Source organism: Phyllobates terribilis, unplaced genomic scaffold (genome assembly GCF_046119375.1).
Source record: "Phyllobates terribilis strain yellow unplaced genomic scaffold, ASM4611937v1 Scaffold_9__5_contigs__length_417890890, whole genome shotgun sequence".
NCBI lineage: Eukaryota > Metazoa > Chordata > Amphibia > Anura > Dendrobatidae > Phyllobates > Phyllobates terribilis.
This window is the reverse complement of record NW_027362769.1, coordinates 179,776,614-179,791,098: the sequence shown is the minus strand read 5'-3', so window position 1 is coordinate 179,791,098 and position 14,485 is coordinate 179,776,614. Positions and strand designations below refer to the sequence as shown.

General features: G+C 47.8%; 1 protein-coding gene across 1 annotated transcript in view; it reads right to left on the bottom strand.

Annotated features, from left to right (window-relative positions):
- MAP3K2 (mitogen-activated protein kinase kinase kinase 2) overlaps positions 1 to 2,265 on the bottom strand; it is a 30,442-nt gene extending 28,177 nt beyond the window's left edge. The window contains exon 1 of the mRNA XM_073647470.1: positions 1,869 to 2,265. The gene's annotated coding sequence lies outside the window, so the exon portion shown is untranslated. The remainder of the gene's footprint in view (positions 1 to 1,868) is intronic.
- Positions 2,266 to 14,485: the final 12,220 nt, after the last annotated feature.

Genomic DNA, 14,485 nt, shown 5'->3' with positions numbered 1-14,485 from the left:
ACAAGATCTCTGCTTGCTGTAAATCTATAACATTATTTACATTAGACCTAACACTTGTCACAGCTGAGAGTTTGTAACAATTGCATCCAGCCTAGATATTGCTCTGCATATAAGCAGCCATATACATTGTATCCACACTCACACAGCAGCAACCAAGATAAGTGCAGACATTCTGAAATAATATTGGTAGAAATGGGCGGCAGTCCGGAGCTCGGCTGATCCCAGAGACTCGACCAGGTCCACGTGCGGGAATCAATGTGAAGATCAGCAGCCGTGTAATCGCTGCCATCACGGGGGCAATAAGACCTGGTAGTGGGGGCAGTTTTGTCACTTATTTTGCACTTATTTGGTCCATTGTGTGGTTCACTCCTATATGACAAAGATGATCACTTCTGTGTGATCCTGTTATCGGATCCATTAATTCTCCCCAATGATTTTTATTGCTGATTATTTTCTAAACGGTGCCATTGACTATAATCGGGTAAGTGTGACGTGCTGCTTCTAAGGACTGATCGGCCGTGTGAATAAGCCCCGAGACGAGGTTCTCCAGGCTGCCGATATGTCCTTGCCTCACATAATGTAGCAGAACATGTACGAGGTGCAGAGAAAAGGGAAGTGAAGGGTTCACAGGACACATTTCATCACACCCGGTGCACAGGACAGTATCCACTGCACATAAGCAGAAAACAGAAGCAGCAGAGAGCCCCCAGTGGGGCGACGAGGCAGGGGAGGGGGGGAGCACGCAGGGGGCCCCCAGTGTGGCGACGAGGCAGGGGAGGGGGGGGGGGGGAGCAAGAGGGGGGCCCCCAGTGGGGCAACGAGACAGGGGAGGGGGGGGGGCGTGGGGCCCCAGTGGGGAGGAGGGGAGGAGGGGAGGAGGGGAGGAGGGGAGGAGGGGAGGAGGGGAGGAGGGGGGGGGGGGAGCGCGGGGGCCCCCAGTGGGGCAACGAGGCAGGGGAGGGCAAGCGGGGGGCCCCCAGTGGGGCAACGAGACAGGGGAGGGGGGGAGCAAGCGGGGGGCCCCTAGTGGGGCAACGAGACAGGGGAGGGGGGAGCAAGCTGGAGGCCCCCAGTGGGGCAACGAGACAGGGGAGGGGGGGAGCAAGCAGGGGGCCCCCAGTGGGGCAACGAGACAGGGGAGGGGGGGAGCAAGCAGGGGGCCCCCAGTGGGGCAACGAGACAGGGGAGGGGGGGAGCAAGCGGGGGGCCCCCAGTGGGGCAACGAGACAGGGGAGGGGGGGAGCAAGCGGGGGGGCCCCCAGTGGGGCAACGAGACAGGGGAGGGGGAGCAAGCGGGGGGCCCCCAGTGGGGCAACGAGACAGGGGAGGGGGGAGCAAGCGGGGGGCCCCCAGTGGGGCAACGAGACAGGGGAGGGGAGCAGGGGTTCTCTGTGGAGTGACGACAAAGGGACCAGGGGGCCCTAGTGGGGAGGGGAGGGGAGGGGAGGGGAGGGGGGGGGCAACATAGGACAGGGGATAGGGGTTCCCATTGGGCAACAGGGCAGAGTAGGAGGGGGATCACTGATGGGGCAACAGGGCAGAAGGGGGCAGCGTCAGCGGTGGGTGACAGTGAATGCCCCAGGGGGCAGTGTCGCTACAGGAGAGCCCAGTAATACGTTGTGCCCCCCATTTGATATTTTGGGGTCACAGATTTTCTAATTATTTTCCTACGTCTGGAGAGTGAACCTGGTGCCGGAGTATTGGGGGCTGGATGTGGGGTCTGTGCGGGGGCTGCATGGACGGGACCATTAGTGGTGGGGGAGATTACAGCAGAACCGGACAGAACCCCGCTGCTCCCGTTGGAGGGTGTAATGTCGGCGGTGTCCTCGGTATCGGTCATATCGGCACACGGGGGGGGGGTCACTCACTTGTGCTCGCTCTGTCCGGTCTTCCCCGGTCTCACCTCCCCCGCCCCCCAGCCCGCTCCTCCCGGGGTCCGGGGGGACACAGGCCCGGGGGCAGCTGTTCTCTCCGCCCGGGGACCAGTCACATGAGTCCGCGGCTCCGCAGCTCTCCAGCGGCCCTGTCACAAGATGGCGACCATTCGGACTCGGCGGCGACTACAGTCCTGTGAGGAAGGCACGCGCTCCGAAGCCGGTGTCGGGGCTGCACGAGAGGCGGCGGGTCCGGTGAAGCCTACAGTAATCCGGGCGCCGAGGAAAGAGCGGAACAAGCAGCGACCAGAACCGAGCGGCGTCCACACACGTGACGTCACGAGGGAGGCGGCGCTGCCTCCTTCGTGGCGTTGATGACAAGCTGAGAGGGCGTGTTCTATCTGACGTCTCGCCAGGGGGCGTGGTTAGGGGCAGAGCTCTACAGGTGACTGCACATTTTCTGAGGTGATCGGTGTACTTGTTATTGCGCAGGTGTGGTAGATTCTCTTCGCAGATACTTAGGCCTAGTGCCCACCATGCAGAAATGCTGCAGATTTTTTTCCGCTTCTCCCTGGCAGGAAAAACCGCATGGGTCCAAGCGATTTTAGCATCACTTGGAAAGTGTTTGACAACTTGGTCACAACTATATAAATCCATGGAACCGGCATATATAGTGTGACCAAGTTAAAAAAAAGAATAAAAATGGTAAAAAATAAAGATTACACTCACCTTCTGATGGCCCCCGGTGTTTTCTCTGCTGCGTCCGGTTTCCCCATGTCTCGCGATGGTCTAAAAGGACCTGCGGTGGTCACTTAGTCATGTGACAGGTCACACGACCTGCTGACGTCATGGAAGGTCCTTTTAGACCATCGTGAGCCGCCCAACACACCGGACGCATCGGAGGAGACCGGGGGCCATCAGAAGGTGAGTATAATGTATATTTTTTATTTTATTCTTTCTTTTACAGGTTCTATGGTACCTGGCTCTGGAGGAGAGTCTCCTGTCCTCCACACCCGGGTACCATCCGCACATTGAATCGCTTAATATCCGCATGTGCACCCAAGGTGCTCGCAGTCTCAGGCAGACATACTGCATATGCTTTGGCATTGTCCTAGATTGTCCTCCTTTTGGATCGTATTGTTGAACCGTATTGGAATGGTGTATAGGTGTATTGTCCCTAGGGACCCACTGACATGTATATTAGGGTACGTTGAGGAAATAAAAACAGACAACATGACCAAAATAGCAATTGCGAGATTATTGTTTATTGCCAGAAAATTGCAAAATATTTTGATTAGAGAGGAGCCCCCGTCCAGACGCGAATTCATTGCCCAAACGAACTATATAATTCAACTTGAAAAAAGTATTTACACCAAGAGGAATAAGCAGGAATACTTCCATAAATTATGGCAGCCATGGTGGGATAGGATTCATTAGAGTAACACCTATATATACTGCTGTAGAGTAAAACTCTAGGTAAACTGCATGGCGGAGTGGAGAGGGAAGAAGGAAAGAAGAAAAGGGGAAGAGAAGGAAAGGGAGTAGGGGAAGGAAAGAAAAGGAGTAAAATAAGGAAGAAAAGGAAAGAAGGGGGGGAATAAAATAAAAAAAAAAAGAGAAAGAAAGGTCTCCATGGGGGGGGGGGGGGGAGAGGGTAAGGGAAGGGGGGAACTTACTGTAATATTGTAAAACGAGTATTGTCATGTAATATCTTTTCCAAGTTTTGTTATGTTTAATAAAAATTTATCTGATTAAAAAAAAAAATATCCGTGTGTGCACATGTAGTGATGCGAATATTAAGCGATTCAATGCAAGTCAATGGCGGCAATTACGCCGCGTTTCCGCAAAATTAATGGACATGCTGCATATTTTTCCGCAATGATAATCCGCAGCGGAAATTTCCGCAGCATGTGCACAGCACATGTGGATTATCATTGGGGAAAATGGGGCACGTATTACCAAGCGTTTTCATTGCGGAAATTCCGCGGGAAAAACGCTTGAAAAATGCATAGTGGGCACGCAGCCTAAGGGTATGTGCACACTGTCAGGAGCCGCGGCGGGTTTGACGCTGCCTGTTATGCAGTGTCAGACCAGCAGAGTCCAGATGTGACACTATGCATCTCTGTGCACCTGCGGATCACCCACGGAAACTGACATGGGCGGTCTTTCTAGACTGCAGCATGTCAATTTCTCTTGCTGGTCCACATGAGGATGAGGACTTTCCCCATAGACTAACATCAATGAAGAAAGTCTGCATGTGAGAAAAAAAAAAATGGCATCCGGAGGACCCCATGGAGGTACCAAGGCTGGAGGACCATGGTGATGCCACATCTGGAGGACCCCATGGCAGTACCAGATCGGGAGGACCAAATGGAGGCACCACATCTGGAGGACTCCATGGCCGAAATTTTGTGATGCAGAATCATGGTAAGAAAATAAATACGGAGTCCTGAGCCAGACGAGAGCTGTGGAGCGGCCCCTAATTACCTGTAACCCTGCGGTACGAGCACTAGAGGTCCACAGACCGCTGACACGTGCGGTGCCCAGAATGCTGCAGACAGCGGTCTGATGATCTGGAGAGATGACCCGTGTCAGGTATGGAGGATCGCAGCTCACAGAGACTCTATATGCAGATTTTAACAATATTCCGGATTATCATGTTTGCATTCCTCCCTGTACATTCCTGCAGCATTTATATTTTTCCCTTCTTTTCCTCCACTTGAAGACCTGGGAGGGGTGAGCAGGGCACCTTCTCCTTCGGTCGCTCCATACGTTATCTCGGTCACTGTGCAGACTTCACAATAAGAATCTGCACTGAAGCTTCGAGGGTGCGGTGAATATTTTCTTCTATGAAAATGTACTGACACAGCAAAATAAAGTCAAAACCAAAAACACTGAAGCCGATCTCCGAGACATCGACAAGCCGAGGTGGTAAAATCTATTGATATGGAACATCGAAGCGTTGTCTGTCGCCACCAATCAGGTCGCTGCTTTCATTTTCTAACCTCCCTAAGAGCTGGCAGCTGATTGGTTGCTGTGGATGACAGCTGTAATTTCATTACGGGTCTATACATAACTTTTTTTTTTTTTTTGTATTGAAAATATATGGAATTTAACAGAACCTTATATTTAACAATAGTCGTCACTCATTTATCAGGCGCACCGTATTGCACAGCGGATTTTAGTGCAGCGAGGAGCGATATTTCAGCACATTTCACCTATTTAAAATCCGAAGCCTGTCACTATAGGCCGGACGCGCAAGGAGGGGTTTATTTCTCAGCGGATCTGCTCCAAAATTCTCCTAAACAAATCACTTCACATGCTCTTTCTATTCAGTTCACTGGAAAATCCACATTGCTGCTCATATTTATTTTACTTATATAGCGCCATTAATTCCACAGCTCTTTACAGACATTATCGGCACTGTCCCCATTGCGGCTCACAATTTAATTCCCTATCAGTCTTTGGAGTGTGGGAGGAAACTGGAGAACCCGGAGAAAACCCGGGCAAACACGGGGAGAACATACAAACTCCTTGCAGATGTTGTCCTTGGTGGGATGAGTTTTTTTGTGGGTTTTTTTTTGCCAAAAAAGTGAATTTCCTGAGCATTTCCTAATTTTTCCATCTTCATAAAAACTTTCCAAACCTTCCACGGCCGAGTCTCTGCCGCCCGTGAATGCAGCATCTTCAGCGCTCGTCTACACCGTGGCCGCTGTAATAAGCAGCAAATGTTCCTCGTGCGAATCCACCGCAGTCACATGGAGACAGGTTCCCATGCACACATCGCTGCGGACTATAAGAGCAGTGTGAACGAGGGGTTACATGGTGTCCTCTACACCTGTCGGGACGTCACTGTGGACTTTGCCCCTTTTCAGTGCAGAAAGTAAAAATTGTGGGGAATCCACCAGACTATAACATACATCCTAAAGCTATGTGCTAACAGATATTTTTGATTTGTTTGTTTTTATTTGGAGCGCGTCTAATTAGAAAAAAAAAGTTTGACAAACTCTTCCTATTTGTTTCCAAGTTAAAACCACTTTGTTGTTTATATTCGGTCTTTTGAGTGTTTTTTTTTTCAGGTTATAAAAAAAAAAACAAAACATTTTTTAGGGGGGAAAAAAAAGGTGCATAACATTACTAGGAAACAAATCCTGGTGGGAAAAAAAAATCTCCAAACTTGATACTGAAAGCTGCAGAAAAAAACTTATGATTGAAAAACTTTTTAAAATATTCTGAAAGAAGCGGTTTCCACTAGAAAAGACGTGTTTATACACCTAAAAAAACACCTAAACGGACATGTGAACGAGGCCTTGTCACGTGCGTGTTCTGTTTTGCACAGATGTAACAGGAATTCCCCGCAGTCTATGGGGCCATTCGCACCTCTGTAACACGCACAAGCCTATGGGACTGTGAAGATCAGCGACGGCACATGGACGGCATCGGTATAATCCATGAACGGTCCGGGGTAACATTGGTATAATGGGTGGGGGAAACTGCAATTGCTTGAGAAAAATCACTGACATGTGAATGAGGACTAATTCTGATTCAATACAGATGATACAGGCTGCGGCAGTGCCCGACTGGGCCAGTAACACTGACGCTGGGGGCCACTGCAAATCAACATGCCGTCCCCTTATTCCCCGTGCATAACCTCCAGCCCCTTATCCCCTAATATATAACCTCTGCACCCCCACATATAACCTCCGGCCCCCCCAGTGTATAACCTCTGTCCCCTCGCCATGCCGCCATTACTACGATGTGACAGATCGGCCGGTGGTGTGGCGCTCCCTGATACCAGCGCGATCCTATAATATGAGCTAGCGGTGTAACAAGTCCGTCCATAACATTTCTTCCCCTACCACCTGTGAACAATATTACTGAGAAGAAGAAGGAACCGCAGCAACTCAGCCATGAAGTGGAGACCCCGTAAAGTTACAGAGCGGGGGGCCGAGTGCTGAGGAGCAGAGGGCAGAAAAGTCTCAACCGCTTTGCCGACACCATAACTGCAGAATCCAGACCTCCTTTGGTATTAACATCAGCACAAACCTCCACTGGGAGCTTCATGGCTGAGCTGCTGCATGCAGCCGTACATCACCAAGCACAATGCTGAGCGTCAGATGGAGTGGTGTAAAGCCGCCACCACTGGACTCTGGATGAGACGCGTTCTGTGCAGTGATGGATCGCACTTCTCTATCTGCGTCTAATGGAGGAGTCTGGTGATTCCAGGAGGACGTTACCCCCCGACTGCATTGTGCCCCCTGTACAGATGGTGGAGGAGGATAATGCTATGGGCTGTTATCAGGGGGTGGCTGCGGACCCTCAGCTCCAGTGATGGAAAATCTTCAGCACAAGTCATGGTGGACAATTGTAGCTTCAGCTTTGTGGGAACAGTTTGGGGAAGACCCTTATCTGTCCCCCATGACTGCGTCCAGTGCACAAGCTCCATACAGGGCATGGGGAGAACATGAGCGACTGCACAGAGCCCGGACCCTAACCCCATCCTATAATGGAGACTGTGAGCCTCCCCCCAACATCAGGGTCTGCCACCACAAATGATCTTCTGGACGAAGGGGCAAAAATTCCCACAGACGCCTCTAAAATTTTGTACAAATCACAGAAGAGCGAGAGCCGTTATATCTGCAAAGGACGACTCCATATTAATGTCTATGGATGTAGAAGAGGACAGAGAAGCCCCTGGAGGTGGATGTGGGGGGCACATACTTTCTCTATATTAATGTCTATGGATGTAGATGATGACAGAGAAGCCCCCGGAGGTAGATGTGGGGGGCACATACTTTCTCTATATTAATGTCTATGGATGTAGATGATGACAGAGAAGCCCCCGGAGGTAGATGTGGGGGGCACATACTTTCCTCCATATTAATGTCTATGGATGTAGATGAGGACAGAGAAGCCCCTAGAGGTGGATGTGGGGGGCACATACTTTCCTCCATATTAATGTCTATGGATGTAGATGAGGACAGAGAAGCCCCTGGAGGTAGATGTGGGGGGCACATACTTTCCTCCATATTAATGTCTATGGATGTAGATGATGACAGAGAAGCCCCCGGAGGTAGATGTGGGGGGCACATACTTTCCTCCATATTAATGTCTATGGATGTAGATGAGGACAGAGAAGCCCCTGGAGGTGGATGTGGGGGGCACATACTTTCTCTATATTAATGTCTATGGATGTAGATGATGACAGAGAAGCCCCCGGAGGTAGATGTGGGGGGCACATACTTTCTCCATATTAATGTCTATGGATGTAGATGAGGACAGAGAAGCCCCCGGAGGTGGATGTGGTGGGCACATACTTTTCTCCATATTAATGTCTATGGATGTAGATGAGGACAGAGAAGCCCCTGGAGGTGGATGTGGGGGGCACATACTTTCTCTATATTAATGTCTATGGATGTAGATGATGACAGAGAAGCCCCCGGAGGTAGATGTGGGGGGCACATACTTTCCTCCATATTAATGTCTATGGATGTAGATGAGGACAGAGAAGCCCCCGGAGGTAGATGTGGGGGGCACATACTTTCCTCCATATTAATGTCTATGGATGTAGATGAGGACAGAGAAGCCCCTAGAGGTGGATGTGGGGGGCACATACTTTCCTCCATATTAATGTCTATGGATGTAGATGAGGACAGAGAAGCCCCTGGAGGTAGATGTGGGGGGCACATACTTTCCTCCATATTAATGTCTATGGATGTAGATGATGACAGAGAAGCCCCCGGAGGTAGATGTGGGGGGCACATACTTTCCTCCATATTAATGTCTATGGATGTAGATGAGGACAGAGAAGCCCCCGGAGGTGGATGTGGTGGGCACATACTTTCCTCCATATTAATGTCTATGGATGTAGATGAGGACAGAGAAGCCCCTGGAGGTAGATGTGGGGGGCACATACTTTTCTCCATATTAATGTCTATGGATGTAGATGATGACAGAGAAGCCTCTGGAGGTAGATGTGGGGGGCACATACTTTCCTCCATATTAATGTCTATGGATGTAGATGATGACAGAGAAGCCCCCGGAGGTAGATGTGGGGGGCACATACTTTCCTCCATATTAATGTCTATGGATGTAGATGAGGACAGAGAAGCCCCCGGAGGTGGATGTGGTGGGCACATACTTTTCTCCATATTAATGTCTATGGATGTAGATGAGGACAGAGAAGCCCCTGGAGGTGGATGTGGGGGGCACATACTTTCTCTATATTAATGTCTATGGATGTAGATGATGACAGAGAAGCCCACGGAGGTAGATGTGGGGGGCACATACTTTCCTCCATATTAATGTCTATGGATGTAGATGAGGACAGAGAAGCCCCTAGAGGTGGATGTGGGGGGCACATACTTTCCTCCATATTAATGTCTATGGATGTAGATGAGGACAGAGAAGCCCCTGGAGGTAGATGTGGGGGGCACATACTTTCCTCCATATTAATGTCTATGGATGTAGATGATGACAGAGAAGCCCCCGGAGGTAGATGTGGGGGGCACATACTTTCCTCCATATTAATGTCTATGGATGTAGATGAGGACAGAGAAGCCCCCGGAGGTGGATGTGGGGGGGCACATACTTTCCTCCATATTAATGTCTATGGATGTAGATGATGACAGAGAAGCCCCTGGAAGTAGATGTGGGGGGCACATACTTTCCTCCATATTAATGTCTATGGATGTAGATGAGGACAGAGAAGCCCCCGGAGGTAGATGTGGGGGGCACATACTTTCCTCCATATTAATGTCTATGGATGTAGATGATGACAGAGAAGCCTCTGGAGGTAGATGTGGGGGGCACATACTTTCTCTATATTAATGTCTATGGATGTAGATGATGACAGAGAAGCCCCCGGAGGTAGATGTGGGGGGCACATACTTTCCTCCATATTAATGTCTATGGATGTAGATGAGGACAGAGAAGCCCCTAGAGGTGGATGTGGGGGGCACATACTTTCCTCCATATTAATGTCTATGGATGTAGATGAGGACAGAGAAGCCCCTGGAGGTAGATGTGGGGGGCACATACTTTCCTCCATATTAATGTCTATGGATGTAGATGATGACAGAGAAGCCCCCGGAGGTAGATGTGGGGGGCACATACTTTCCTCCATATTAATGTCTATGGATGTAGATGAGGACAGAGAAGCCCCCGGAGGTGGATGTGGTGGGCACATACTTTTCTCCATATTAATGTCTATGGATGTAGATGAGGACAGAGAAGCCCCTGGAGGTGGATGTGGGGGGCACATACTTTCTCTATATTAATGTCTATGGATGTAGATGATGACAGAGAAGCCCCCGGAGGTAGATGTGGGGGGCACATACTTTCCTCCATATTAATGTCTATGGATGTAGATGAGGACAGAGAAGCCCCTAGAGGTGGATGTGGGGGGCACATACTTTCCTCCATATTAATGTCTATGGATGTAGATGAGGACAGAGAAGCCCCTGGAGGTAGATGTGGGGGGCACATACTTTCCTCCATATTAATGTCTATGGATGTAGATGATGACAGAGAAGCCCCCGGAGGTAGATGTGGGGGGCACATACTTTCCTCCATATTAATGTCTATGGATGTAGATGAGGACAGAGAAGCCCCCGGAGGTGGATGTGGGGGGGCACATACTTTCCTCCATATTAATGTCTATGGATGTAGATGATGACAGAGAAGCCCCTGGAGGTAGATGTGGGGGGCACATACTTTCCTCCATATTAATGTCTATGGATGTAGATGAGGACAGAGAAGCCCCCGGAGGTAGATGTGGGGGGCACATACTTTCCTCCATATTAATGTCTATGGATGTAGATGATGACAGAGAAGCCTCTGGAGGTAGATGTGGGGGGCACATACTTTCCTCCATATTAATGTCTATGGATGTAGATGAGGACAGAGAAGCCCCCGGAGGTGGATGTGGGGGGCACATACTTTTCTCCATATTAATGTCTATGGATGTAGATGAGGACAAAGAAGCCCCCGGAGGTGGATGTGGGGGGCACATACTTTTCTCCATATTAATGTCTATGGATGTAGATGAGGACAGAGAAGCCCCTGGAGGTGGATGTGGGGGGCAAATACAGTGGTGTGAAAAAGTGTTTGCCCCCGTCCTGATTTCTTATTCTTTTGCAGGTTTGTCACTTAAATGTTTCAGATGACAAAACACATGTAAATATTAGACAAAGATAACACAAGTAACCACAAAATGCAGTTTTTAAATGAAGGTCTTTATTATTAAGGGAAAAAGAAATCCAAACTTACAGGGCCCTGTGTGAAAAAGTGATAGGCTATGTGCCCACAATGCAGAAATGCTGCATATTTTTTACGCTTCTCCCTGGCAGGAAAAACACATGCATTTTTTACATGCTTTTTTCCTGCCAGTTAGAAGCGTTTGTGAAGCGTCTTTGCAGTGTCTTTGCTTGCATTTCTGCATGCGGGTTATCAAGCGCTATTCCAAGCGATTTTAGCATCACTTGGAAAAGTGCTTGACAACTTGTTCACACTATAAATCCATGCCGGTTGCATGGATTTATATATTAGTGTGACCAAGTTAGTTAAAAAAAAAAAAAAGAATAAGAATGGTAAAAAATAAAGTTTATACTTACCTTCTGGTGTCATCTCCGCTGCGTCCGGTGTCTAGCAATGTTCGCGCTGTTGTGAAGGACCTGCCATAACGTCACTGAGTCATGTAAGCCATCACATGACTCAATGACGTCACTGCAGGTCCTTCACAACAGCGCGAACATTGCTAGACACCGGACGCAGCGGAGATGACACCAGAAGGTAAGTATAAACTTTATTTTTTTATTTTAAATTTTTTTTTTTTACAGGTTCTATGGTACCTGGGTCCGGAGGAGAGTCTCCTGTCCTCCACACCCGGGTACCATCCACACATTAAAATGCATAATTAGATATTATGCGTTTCAATGCAAGTCAATGGCGGCGATTACGCTGCGTGTCCGCAAAATTAATGGACATGCTGCGGATTTTTGAGCGCAGCATAAACGCTGCGGAAAAATCTGCAGCATGGGCATTGACATTGCGGCTTGTCATTGGGGACCATGGGGGGCGGATTACCAAGCATTTCCCAAGCGTTTACGCTGCGGAAATTCCGCAGCGTAAACGCTTGGAAAACGCATAGTGGGCACACAGCCATAGCCTCACAGTAATTTATGTTTTCAGGGGAGGCAATGTGCCCACGATGCAGAATTGAAGCGGAAAATTTCCGCTTCATTTCTGCATGTCCTTGCCAGTAAAAACGCGTGCGGATTTTAACACGCGTTTTTGAAGCGTTTTTGACATGCGGATTTGCTAGGCGTTTTTCTAATGCATTGAGTAGGCAAATCCGCATGCGTAAACGCACAAATAATGGACATGCTGCAGGTTTTTCCGCACATAAAATCCTCTGCAGAAAATTCGGCAGCATGGGCACAGAACATGCAGATTGTCATTGGAGACAATGGGGCACGGATTACCAAGCGTGTTTCAAGTGTTTCCGCTGCAGAAATTCTGCAGCAAAAACACTTGAAAAATGCATCGTGGGCACGCAGCCTGATTTATCACATCTTTGGGAAGCTGAGTTCACTTTCCCTAGCCACACACAGGCCTGATTACTGCCACACCTTTTCTTAATCAAGAAATCACTAAAATAGGACCTGCCTGACAGTGAAGTAGACCAAAAAATCCTCAAAAGCAAGACATCATGCTGCGATCCCAAGAAATTCAGGAACAAGTGAATAACAATCAGTCTGGAAAAGGTTATAAAACCATTTCTAAAGCTTTGGGACTCCAGCGAACCACAGTGAGAGCCATTATCCACAAACGGCGAAAACATGGAACAGTGGTGAACCTTCCCAGGAGTGGCCGGCCAACCAAAATTACCCCAAGAGCGCAGCCACGACTCATCCAAGAGGTCACAAAAGACCCCACAACAACATCGAAAGAACTGCAGACCTCACTTGCCTCAGTTAAGGTCAGTGTTCATGACTCCACCATGAGAAAGAGACTGGAAAAAAATGGCAGCATGGCAGAGTTCCAAGTCGAAAACCACTGCTGAGCAAAAAGAACATAAAGGCTCGCCACAATTTTGCAAAAAAACATCATGGTGATCACCAAGATTTTTGGGAGAATACTCTGTGGACTGTCAAAACAAAAGTTTAACTTTGTAGAAGGTGTATGTCCCATTACATCTGGCAGAGAAGTAGCACTGCATTTCAGAAAAGGAACATCATACCAACAGTAAAACATGATGGTGGTAGTGTGATGGTCTAGGGCTGTTTTGCTGTTTCAGGACCTGGAAGACTTGCTGTGGTAAATGGAACCATGAATTCTGCTGTCTACCAAAAACTCCTGAAGGAGAATGTCTGGCCATCTGTTCCTGATTTCAAGCTGAAGTGCACTTGGGTTAAGCAGCAGGACAATGATCCAAAACACACCAGCAAGTACACCTCTGAATGGCTTAAGAAAAACAAAATTAAGACTTTGGAGTGGCCTAGTCACAGTCCTGACCTTAATCCAATTGAGATGCTGTGGCTGGACCTTAAAACCCTCCAATGTGGCTGAATTACAACAATTCTGCACAGGCGAGTGGCCAAAATTCCTCCAGAGCGTCGTAAACACTCATTGTCAGTTATCGCAATCCTTTATTGCAGTTGTTGCTGCTAAAGGCCCAACCAGTTATTAGGTTTAGGGAGCAATTACTTTTTGACACAGGGCCCTGTAGGTTTGGATTTCTTTTTCCCTTACTAATAAAGATCTTCATTTATAAACTGCATTTTGCGTTACTTGTGTTATCTTTGTCTAATATTTACATTTGTTTTGTGATCTGAAATATTTAAGTGACAAACAAAGAATAAGAAATCAGGAAGGGGGCGAACACTTTCACACCACTGTACTTTTCTCTATATAAAGGTCTAGGAATGTAGGGGACAGAAGCTGGAGGTCCGGCCACCTTTCATCTAGTGTATATGAGGGGCTTCGGTTTTACAAACAGAAAAGAAGCTTCTCTGAATGTGTAAAAAAAAAAAAAAAAAAAAAAAACATTCAAAAAGGACCAAACTCAGCTAATGCACTCGTTCACATGGGAACTTTTTTTGCATGGACAGACAAATTTCCTTACCTTTTCATCTGGACGAGCCCTTTCATAAAATACAATTCTAAAGTGATCCCAAAACATGAAAAAAAAAGGAAAATCTAAAAACATTCATTAAAATAAAGTTTATCATATAATTACATATTTTCAAAATTTGCATACTGACTTATCCAAAAGTTACAGATCACAAAGTGACTTGATGATGATCCACATGTGTAGCTTTCTTCATTGATTTATATGGGAGTTCTGAAAGTATTTATCAATCATTTATGACATACAGCTGCATCTCACTAAATTATAATATCATCAAAAAGCTAATTTATTTGAGTTCTTCAATACAAAAAGTGACACTCCTATATTATATAGAGTCATTACACACAGAGGGATCTATTATATAGAGTCATTACACGCAGAGGGATCTATTATATAGAGTCATTACACGCAGAGGGATCTATTATATAGAGTCATTACACGCAGAGGGATCTATTATATAGAGTCATTACACGCAGAG